Here is an 11924-nt window from a genome sequence, read left to right on the forward strand (position 1 = left end):
CTTCAACATACAGTCCCATGTAAATAATGTCACCCCCTCCCAGCCGCCTACAACATGCAATCCCACGTAAAAATCACCCCTCAACACTCAGTCCCATGTAAATAACATCACTCCCTCCCCCAGCTGCCTTTAACATACAGTCCCATGTAAATAACATCACTGATCCCCCAGCCCCCTCCGACATACAGTCCCATGTAAATAACATCATCCCCTCCCACAGCTGCCTTCAACATTCAGTCCCATGTAAATAACATAACCCTGCCCCAGCCCCCTCCAACATTCAGTCCCATGTAAATAACATCACTCCCTCCTAAAGCCACCATCAACCTACAGTCCCATGTAAATAACATCCCTTTAGCCCTAACATACAGTCCCAGTTAAATAACCACAACTCCCATCATTGCTCTGCCTCTCCCGTCACTTACCTCTCCTCAGGTAGCAAACATCACCTCAGCTTCTTCTCCTCTTCACTGCCCTCCTCTCCTGCACTGGTCACATGATGGTGACATCATCGCAGGTCCTTCTCAACCACTGCCTGTTTTACTGGTCACATGACCTGTGATGTCACCACAGGTCCTTCAGCTCTTCCACTACATTAGATTCAATTGTATTGCAGTCCTGAGGACTTACAGTTGTATCTAGCAGGCAGGCAGAACATTGGGGCCTAGGACAAAACATCAGGGGCATAGGCCCCGAATGTTTTAACCTAGCAACGCCCCTGGGGTTTGGATAGGTTTTCGGGGGTCCTCCCACCAGGAACAAGGACTGACATGACAGATTACAATCTGTGTACAGTATGGCATAATACAGGGAACCCCAGAACTTTGGGGGCTCATGTATCCCAGGTACAGACCTGGTCTCCCCTCCTTTCCATTTTTATATAGTATTTGCTGCAGTTGCATTTTACGTCCTCGTCAATTTGCCTCACAGCCGCTCCGTCTCCTGAGGTTTTAGTATCTCGGTCCATGACTTTTTCCGAGTTATAATTCATAATGTTCACAACCTGAAGAAAAAACCCAAGTACACGCTGGTGGAGCAGGATGAGGTAATGCAGTGTACTGGTGGAGCAGGATGAGGTGATATAGTGTACTGGTGGAGCAACATGAGGTGATGCAGTGTACTGGTGGAGTAGGATGAGGTGATGCATTGTACTGGTGGAGCAGGATAAGGTGATGCAGTGTACTGGTGGAGCAGCATGAGATGATGCAGTGTACTGGTGGAGCAGGATGAGGTGATGCAGTGTACTGGTGGAGCAGGATAAGGTGATGCAGTGTACTGGTGGAGCAGCATGAGATGATGCAGTGTACTGGTGGAGCAGGATGAGGCGATGCAGTGTACTGGTGGAGCAGGAAGAGGTGATGCAGTGTACTGGTGTAGCAGGATGAGGTGATGCAGTGTACTGGTGGAGCAGGATGAGGTGATGCAGTGTACTGGTGGAGCAGGATGATCTGATGCAGTGTACTGGTGGAGCAGGATGAGGTGATGCAGTGTACTGGTGGAGCAGGATGAGGTGATGCAGTGTACTGGTGGAGCAGGATAAGTTGACGCAGTGTACTGGTGGAGTAGGAAAGGTTGATGCAGTGTACTGGTGGAGTAGGATGAGATGATGCAGTGTACTGGTGGAGCAGGATGAGGTGATGCAGTGTTCTGGTGTAGCAGGATGAGGTGATGCAGTGTACTGGTGGAGCAGGATGAGGGGATGCATTGTACTGGTGGAGCAGTAAAGGGTGGTGCAGTGTACTTGTGGAGCAGCATGAGGTGATGCAGTGTACTGGTGGCGCAGGATGAACTGATGCAGTGTACTGGTGGAGCAGGATGAGGTGATGCAGTGTACTGGTGGAACAGGATGAGGTGATGCAGTGTACTGGTGGAGCAGGATGAGGTGACGCAGTGTACTGGTGGAGTAGGAAAGGTTGATGCAGTGTACTGGTGGAGTAGGATGAGATGATGCAGTGTACTGGTGGAGCAGGATGAGGTGATGCAGTGTTCTGGTGTAGCAGGATGAGGTGATGCAGTGTACTGGTGGAGCAGGATGAGGGGATGCATTGTACTGGTGGAGCAGTAAAGGGTGGTGCAGTGTACTTGTGGAGCAGCATGAGGTGATGCAGTGTACTGGTGGAGCAGGATGAGGTGATGCAGTGAACTGGTGGAGCAGGATGAGGTGATGCAATGTACTGGTGGAGCAGCATGAGGTGATGCAGTGAACTGGTGGAGCAGGATGAGGTGGTGCAGTGTACTGGTGGAGTAGGATGAGATGATGCAGTGTACTGGTGGAGCAGGATGAGGTGATGCAGTGTACTGGTGTAGCAGGATGAGGTGATGCAGTGTACTGGTGGAGCAGGATGAGGGGATGCATTGTACTGGTGGAGCAGTAAAGGGTGGTGCAGTGTACTTGTGGAGCAGCATGAGGTGATGCAGTGTACTGGTGGAGCAGGATGAGGTGATGCAGTGAACTGGTGGAGCAGGATGAGGTGATGCAATGTACTGGTGGAGCAGCATTAGGTGATGCAGTGAACTGGTGGAGCAGGATGAGGTGGTGCAGTGTACTGTTGGACCAGGATGAGATGATGCAGTGTAGTGGTGGAGCAGGAAGAGGTGATGCAGTGTACTGGTGGAGCAGGATGAGGTGATGCAGTGTACTGGTGGAGCAGGAAGAGGTGATGCAGTGTACTGGTAGAACAGGATGAGGTGATGCAGTGTACTGGTGGAGCAGGAAGAGGTGATGCAGTGTACTGGTGGAGCAGGAAGAGGTGATGCAGTGTATTGATGGAGCAGGATGAGGTGATGCAGTGAACTGGTGGAGCAGGATGAGGTGATGCAGTGAACTGGTGGAGCAGGATGAGGTGATGCAGTGTACTGGTGGAGCAGGATGAGGCGATGCAGTGTACTGGTGGAGCAGGAAGAGGTGACGCAGTGTACTGGTGGAGGAGGATGAGATGATGCAGTGTACTGGTGGAGCAGGATGAGGTGATGCAGTGTACTGTTGGACCAGGATGAGGTGATGCAGTGTAGTGGTGGAGCAGGAAGAGGTGATGCAGTGTACTGGTGGAGGAGGATGAGATGATGCAGTGTACTGGTGGAGCAGGAAGAGGTGATGCAGTGTAATGGTGGAGCAGGATGAGGTGATGCAGTGTACTGGTAGAGCAGGATGAGGTGATGCAGTGAACTGGTGGAGCAGGATGAGGTGATGCAGTGTACTGGTGGAGCAGCATGAGGTGATGCAGTGAACTGGTGGAGCAGGATGAGGTGATGCAGTGTACTGGTGGAACAGGATGAGGTGATGCAGTGTACTGTTGGACCAGGATGAGGTGATGCAGTGTAGTGGTGGAGCAGGATAAGGTGATGCAGTGTACTGGTGGAGCAGCATGAGATGATGCAGTGTACTGGTGGAGCAGGATGAGGTGATGCAGTGTACTGGTGGAGCAGGATAAGGTGATGCAGTGTACTGGTGGAGCAGCATGAGCTGATGCAGTGTACTGGTGGAGCAGGATGAGGCGATGCAGTGTACTGGTGGAGCAGGAAGAGGTGATGCAGTGTACTGGTGTAGCAGGATGAGGTGATGCAGTGTACTGGTGGAGCAGGATGAGGTGATGCAGTGTACTGGTGGAGCAGGATGAACTGATGCAGTGTACTGGTGGAGCAGGATGAGGTGATGCAGTGTACTGGTGGAACAGGATGAGGTGATGCAGTGTACTGGTGGAGCAGGATAAGTTGACGCAGTGTACTGGTGGAGTAGGAAAGGTTGATGCAGTGTACTGGTGGAGTAGGATGAGATGATGCAGTGTACTGGTGGAGCAGGATGAGGTGATGCAGTGTTCTGGTGTAGCAGGATGAGGTGATGCAGTGTACTGGTGGAGCAGGATGAGGGGATGCATTGTACTGGTGGAGCAGTAAAGGGTGGTGCAGTGTACTTGTGGAGCAGCATGAGGTGATGCAGTGTACTGGTGGCGCAGGATGAACTGATGCAGTGTACTGGTGGAGCAGGATGAGGTGATGCAGTGTACTGGTGGAACAGGATGAGGTGATGCAGTGTACTGGTGGAGCAGGATGAGGTGACGCAGTGTACTGGTGGAGTAGGAAAGGTTGATGCAGTGTACTGGTGGAGTAGGATGAGATGATGCAGTGTACTGGTGGAGCAGGATGAGGTGATGCAGTGTTCTGGTGTAGCAGGATGAGGTGATGCAGTGTACTGGTGGAGCAGGATGAGGGGATGCATTGTACTGGTGGAGCAGTAAAGGGTGGTGCAGTGTACTTGTGGAGCAGCATGAGGTGATGCAGTGTACTGGTGGAGCAGGATGAGGTGATGCAGTGAACTGGTGGAGCAGGATGAGGTGATGCAATGTACTGGTGGAGCAGCATGAGGTGATGCAGTGAACTGGTGGAGCAGGATGAGGTGGTGCAGTGTACTGTTGGACCAGGATGAGATGATGCAGTGTAGTGGTGGAGCAGGAAGAGGTGATGCAGTGTACTGGTGGAGCAGGATGAGGTGATGCAGTGTACTGGTGGAGCAGGAAGAGGTGATGCAGTGTACTGGTAGAACAGGATGAGGTGATGCAGTGTACTGGTGGAGCAGGAAGAGGTGATGCAGTGTACTGGTGGAGCAGGAAGAGGTGATGCAGTGTATTGGTGGAGCAGGATGAGGTGATGCAGTGAACTGGTGGAGCAGGATGAGGTGATGCAGTGAACTGGTGGAGCAGGATGAGGTGATGCAGTGTACTGGTGGAGCAGGATGAGGCGATGCAGTGTACTGGTGGAGCAGGAAGAGGTGACGCAGTGTACTGGTGGAGGAGGATGAGATGATGCAGTGTACTGGTGGAGCAGGATGAGGTGATGCAGTGTACTGTTGGACCAGGATGAGGTGATGCAGTGTAGTGGTGGAGCAGGAAGAGGTGATGCAGTGTACTGGTGGAGGAGGATGAGATGATGCAGTGTACTGGTGGAGCAGGATGAGGTGATGCAGTGTACTGGTGGAGCAGGATGAGGTGATGCATTGTACTGGTGGAGCAGTAAAGGGTGGTGCAGTGTAGTGGTGGAGCAGGAAGAGGTGATGCAGTGTACTGGTGGAGGAGGATGAGATGATGCAGTGTACTGGTGGAGCAGGAAGAGGTGATGCAGTGTACTGGTGGAGCAGGATGAGGTGATGCAGTGTACTGGTAGAGCAGGATGAGGTGATGCAGTGAACTGGTGGAGCAGGATGAGGTGATGCAGTGTACTGGTGGAGCAGCATGAGGTGATGCAGTGAACTGGTGGAGCAGGATGAGGTGATGCAGTGTACTGGTAGAACAGGATGAGGTGATGCAGTGTACTGTTGGACCAGGATGAGGTGATGCAGTGTAGTGGTGGAGCAGGAAGAGGTGATGCAGTGTACTGGTGGAGGAGGATGAGATGATGCAGTGTACTGGTGGAGCAGGAAGAGGTGATGCAGTGTACTGGTGGAGCAGGATGAGGTGATGTAGTGTACTGGTGGAGCAGGATGAGGTGATGCAGTGAACTGGTGGAGCAGGATGAGGTGATGCAGTGTACTGGTGGAGCAGCATGAGGTGATGCAGTGTACTGGTGGAGCAGGATGAGGTGATGCAGTGAACTGGTGGAGCAGGATGAGGTGATGCAATGTACTGGTGGAGCAGGATGAGGTGATGCAGTGAACTGGTGGAGCAGGATGAGGTGATGCAGTGTACTGGTGGAGCAGGATGAGGTGATGCAGTGTACTCGTGGAGCAGGATGAGGTGATGCAGTGTACTGGTGGAGGAGGATGAGATGATGCAGTGTACTGGTGGAGCAGGAAGAGGTGATGCAGTGTACTGGTGGAGCAGGATGAGGTGATGCAGTGTACTGGTGGAGCAGGATGAGGTGATGCAGTGTACTGGTGGAACAGGATGAGGTGATGCAGTGTACTGGTGGAGCAGGATAAGTTGACGCAGTGTACTGGTGGAGCAGGAAGAGGTGATGCAGTGTACTGGTGGAGGAGGATGAGATGATGCAGTGTACTGGTGGAGCAGGAAGAGGTGATGCAGTGTACTGGTGGAACAGGGTGAGGTGATGCAGTGTACTGGTGGAGCAGGATGAGGTGACGCAGTGTACTGGTGGAGTAGGAAAGGTTGATGCAGTGTACTGGTGGAGTAGGATGAGATGATGCAGTGTACTGGTGGAGCAGGATGAGGTGATGCAGTGTTCTGGTGTAGCAGGATGAGGTGATGCAGTGTACTGGTGGAGCAGGATGAGGGGATGCATTGTACTGGTCGAGCAGTAAAGGGTGGTGCAGTGTACTTGTGGAGCAGCATGAGGTGATGCAGTGTACTGGTGGAGCAGGATGAGGTGATGCAGTGAACTGGTGGAGCAGGATGAGGTGATGCAATGTACTGGTGGAGCAGCATGAGGTGATGCAGTGAACTGGTGGAGCAGGATGAGGTGGTGCAGTGTACTGGTGGAGTAGGATGAGATGATGCAGTGTACTGGTGGAGCAGGATGAGGTGATGCAGTGTTCTGGTGTAGCAGGATGAGGTGATGCAGTGTACTGGTGGAGCAGGATGAGGGGATGCATTGTACTGGTGGAGCAGTAAAGGGTGGTGCAGTGTACTTGTGGAGCAGCATGAGGTGATGCAGTGTACTGGTGGAGCAGGATGAGGTGATGCAGTGAACTGGTGGAGCAGGATGAGGTGATGCAATGTACTGGTGGAGCAGCATGAGGTGATGCAGTGTACTGGTGGAGCAGGAAGAGGTGATGCAGTGTACTGGTAGAACAGGATGAGGTGATGCAGTGTACTGGTGGAGCAGGAAGAGGTGATGCAGTGTACTTGTGGAGCAGGAAGAGGTGATGCAGTGTATTGGTGGAGCAGGATGAGGTGATGCAGTGAACTGGTGGAGCAGGATGAGGTGATGCAGTGAACTGGTGGAGCAGGATGAGGTGATGCAGTGTACTGGTGGAGCAGGATGAGGCGATGCAGTGTACTGGTGGAGCAGGAAGAGGTGACGCAGTGTACTGGTGGAGGAGGATGAGATGATGCAGTGTACTGGTGGAGCAGGATGAGGTGATGCAGTGTACTGTTGGACCAGGATGAGGTGATGCAGTGTAGTGGTGGAGCAGGAAGAGGTGATGCAGTGTACTGGTGGAGGAGGATGAGATGATGCAGTGTACTGGTGGAGCAGGAAGAGGTGATGCAGTGTACTGGTGGAGCAGGATGAGGTGATGCAGTGTACTGGTAGAGCAGGATGAGGTGATGCAGTGAACTGGTGGAGCAGGATGAGGTGATGCAGTGTACTGGTGGAGCAGCATGAGGTGATGCAGTGAACTGGTGGAGCAGGATGAGGTGATGCAGTGTACTGGTGGAACAGGATGAGGTGATGCAGTGTACTGTTGGACCAGGATGAGGTGATGCAGTGTAGTGGTGGAGCAGGAAGAGGTGATGCAGTGTACTGGTGGAGGAGGATGAGATGATGCAGTGTACTGGTGGAGCAGGAAGAGGTGATGCAGTGTACTGGTGGAGCAGGATGAGGTGATGTAGTGTACTGGTGGAGCAGGATGAGGTGATGCAGTGAACTGGTGGAGCAGGATGAGGTGATGCAGTGTACTGGTGGAGCAGCATGAGGTGATGCAGTGTACTGGTGGAGCAGGATGAGGTGATGCAGTGTACTGGTGGAGCAGGATGAGGTGATGCAGTGTACTGGTGGAGCAGGATGAGGTGATGCAGTGTACTGTTGGACCAGGAAGAGGTGATGCAGTGTAGTGGTGGAGCAGGATGAGGTGATGCAGTGTACTGGTGGAGCAGGATGAGGTGATGCAGTGTACTGTTGGACCAGGAAAAGGTGATGCAGTGTACTGGTGGAGCAGGATGAGGTGATGCAGTGAACTGGTGGAGCAGGATGAGGTGATGCAATGTACTGGTGGAGCAGGATGAGGTGATGCAGTGAACTGGTGGAGCAGGATGAGGTGATGCAGTGTACTGGTGGAGCAGGATGAGGTGATGCAGTGTACTCGTGGAGCAGGATGAGGTGATGCAGTGTACTGGTGGAGGAGGATGAGATGATGCAGTGTACTGGTGGAGCAGGAAGAGGTGATGCAGTGTACTGGTGGAGCAGGAAGAGGTGATGCAGTGTACTGGTGGAGCAGGATGAGGTGATGCAGTGTACTGGTGGAACAGGATGAGGTGATGCAGTGTACTGGTGGAGCAGGATAAGTTGACGCAGTGTACTGGTGGAGCAGGAAAGGTTGATGCAGTGTACTGGTGGAGTAGGATGAGATGATGCAGTGTACTGGTGGAGCAGGATGAGGTGATGCAGTGTTTCTGGTGTAGCAGGATGAGGTGATGCAGTGTACTGGTGGAGCAGGATGAGGGGATGCATTGTACTGGTGGAGCAGTAAAGGGTGGTGCAGTGTACTTGTGGAGCAGCATGAGGTGATGCAGTGTACTGGTGGCGCAGGATGAACTGATGCAGTGTACTGGTGGAGCAGGATGAGGTGATGCAGTGTACTGGTGGAACAGGATGAGGTGATGCAGTGTACTGGTGGAGCAGGATGAGGTGACGCAGTGTACTGGTGGAGTAGGAAAGGTTGATGCAGTGTACTGGTGGAGTAGGATGAGATGATGCAGTGTACTGGTGGAGCAGGATGAGGTGATGCAGTGTTCTGGTGTAGCAGGATGAGGTGATGCAGTGTACTGGTGGAGCAGGATGAGGGGATGCATTGTACTGGTGGAGCAGTAAAGGGTGGTGCAGTGTACTTGTGGAGCAGCATGAGGTGATGCAGTGTACTGGTGGAGCAGGATGAGGTGATGCAGTGAACTGGTGGAGCAGGATGAGGTGATGCAATGTACTGGTGGAGCAGCATGAGGTGATGCAGTGAACTGGTGGAGCAGGATGAGGTGGTGCAGTGTACTGGTGGAGCAGGATGGGGTGATGTAGTGTACTGTTGGACCAGGATGAGATGATGCAGTGTAGTGGTGGAGCAGGAAGAGGTGATGCAGTGTACTGGTGGAGCAGGATGAGGTGATGCAGTGTACTGGTGGAGCAGGAAGAGGTGATGCAGTGTACTGGTAGAACAGGATGAGGTGATGCAGTGAACTGGTGGAGCAGGATGAGGTGATGCAGTGTACTGGTGGAGCAGGATGAGGCGATGCAGTGTACTGGTGGAGCAGGAAGAGGTGACGCAGTGTACTGGTGGAGGAGGATGAGATGATGCAGTGTACTGGTGGAGCAGGATGAGGTGACGCAGTGTACTGGTGGAGCAGGATGAGGTGATGCAGTGTACTGGTGGAGCAGGATGAGGTGATGCAGTGTACTCGTGGAGCAGGATGAGGTGATGCAGTGTACTGGTGGAGGAGGATGAGATGATGCAGTGTACTGGTGGAGCAGGAAGAGGTGATGCAGTGTACTGGTGGAGCAGGAAGAGGTGATGCAGTGTACTGGTGGAGCAGGATGAGGTGATGCAGTGTACTGGTGGAACAGGATGAGGTGATGCAGTGTACTGGTGGAGCAGGATAAGTTGACGCAGTGTACTGGTGGAGTAGGAAAGGTTGATGCAGTGTACTGGTGGAGTAGGATGAGATGATGCAGTGTACTGGTGGAGCAGGATGAGGTGATGCAGTGTTCTGGTGTAGCAGGATGAGGTGATGCAGTGTACTGGTGGAGCAGGATGAGGGGATGCATTGTACTGGTGGAGCAATAAAGGGTGGTGCAGTGTACTTGTGGAGCAGCATGAGGTGATGCAGTGTACTGGTGGCGCAGGATGAACTGATGCAGTGTACTGGTGGAGCAGGATGAGGTGATGCAGTGTACTGGTGGAACAGGATGAGGTGATGCAGTGTACTGGTGGAGCAGGATGAGGTGACGCAGTGTACTGGTGGAGTAGGAAAGGTTGATGCAGTGTACTGGTGGAGTAGGATGAGATGATGCAGTGTACTGGTGGAGCAGGATGAGGTGATGCAGTGTTCTGGTGTAGCAGGATGAGGTGATGCAGTGTACTGGTGGAGCAGGATGAGGGGATGCATTGTACTGGTGGAGCAGTAAAGGGTGGTGCAGTGTACTTGTGGAGCAGCATGAGGTGATGCAGTGTACTGGTGGAGCAGGATGAGGTGATGCAGTGAACTGGTGGAGCAGGATGAGGTGATGCAATGTACTGGTGGAGCAGCATGAGGTGATGCAGTGAACTGGTGGAGCAGGATGAGGTGGGTGCAGTGTACTGGTGGAGCAGGATGAGGTGATGTAGTGTACTGTTGGACCAGGATGAGATGATGCAGTGTAGTGGTGGAGCAGGAAGAGGTGATGCAGTGTACTGGTGGAGCAGGATGAGGTGATGCAGTGTACTGGTGGAGCAGGAAGAGGTGATGCAGTGTACTGGTAGAACAGGATGAGGTGATGCAGTGAACTGGTGGAGCAGGATGAGGTGATGCAGTGTACTGGTGGAGCAGGATGAGGCGATGCAGTGTACTGGTGGAGCAGGAAGAGGTGACGCAGTGTACTGGTGGAGGAGGATGAGATGATGCAGTGTACTTGTGGAGCAGGATGAGGTGATGCAGTGTACTGTTGGACCAGGATGAGGTGATGCAGTGTAGTGGTGGAGCAGGAAGAGGTGATGCAGTGTACTGGTGGAGGGGATGAGATGATGCAGTGTACTGGTGGAGCAGGAAGAGGTGATGCAGTGTACTGGTGGAGCAGGTATGAGGTGATGCAGTGTACTGGTAGAGCAGGATGAGGTGATGCAGTGTACTGGTGGAGCAGGATGAGGTGATGCAGTGTACTGGTGGAGCAGCATGAGGTGATGCAGTGAACTGGTGGAGCAGGATGAGGTGATGCAGTGTACTGGTGGAACAGGATGAGGTGATGCAGTGTACTGTTGGACCAGGATGAGGTGATGCCGTGTAGTGGTGGAGCAGGAAGAGGTGATGCAGTGTACTGGTGGAGGAGGATGAGATGATGCAGTGTACTGGTGGAGCAGGAAGAGGTGATGCAGTGTACTGGTGGAGCAGGATGAGGGTGATGCAGTGAACTGGTGGAGCAGGGATGAGGTGATGCAGTGTACTGGTGGAGCAGGATGAGGCGATGCAGTGTACTGGTGGAGCAGAAGAGGTGACGCAGTGTACTGGTGGAGAGGATGAGATGATGCAGTGTACTGGTGGAGCAGGATGAGGTGATGCAGTGTACTGTTGGACCAGGATGAGGTGATGCAGTGGTAGTGGTGGAGCAGGAAGAAGGTGATGCAGTGTTACTGGTGGAGGAGGATGAGATGATGCAGTGTACTGGTGGAGCAGGAAGAGGTGATGCAGTGTACTGGTGGAGCAGGATGAGGTGATGCAGTGTACTGGTGGAGCAGGATGAGGTGATGCAGTGAACTGGTGGAGCAGGATGAGGTGATGCAGTGTACTGGTGGAGCAGCATTAGGTGATGCAGTGAACTGGTGGAGCAGGATGAGTGATGCAGTGTACTGGTGGAACAGGATGAGGTGATGCAGTGTACTGTTGGACCCGGATGAGGTGATGCAGTGTAGTGGTGGAGCAGGAAGAGGTGATGCAGTGTACTGGTGGAGGAGGATGAGATGATGCAGTGTAACTGGTGGAGCAGGAAGAGGTGATGCAGTGTACTGGTGGAGCAGGATGAGGTGATGTAGTACTGGTGGAGCAGGATGAGGTGATGCAGTGAACTGGTGGAGCAGGATGAGGTGATGCAGTGTACTGGTGGAGCAGCATGAGGTGATGCAGTTGTACTGGTGGAGCAGGATGAGGTGATGCAGTGTACTGGTGGAGCAGGATGAGGTGCAGTGTACTGTGGAGCAGGATGAGGTGATCAGTGTACTGTTGACCAGGAAGAGGTGATGCAGTGTAGTGGTGGAGCAGGATGAGGTGATGCAGTGTACTGGTGGGCAGGATGAGGTGATGCAGTGTACTGGTGGACCAGGAAAGGTGATGCAGTGTACTGGTGGAGCAGGATGATGT

The sequence above is a fragment of the Bufo gargarizans genome, unplaced genomic scaffold, assembly GCF_014858855.1.
Source record: "Bufo gargarizans isolate SCDJY-AF-19 unplaced genomic scaffold, ASM1485885v1 original_scaffold_1765_pilon, whole genome shotgun sequence".
NCBI lineage: Eukaryota > Metazoa > Chordata > Amphibia > Anura > Bufonidae > Bufo > Bufo gargarizans.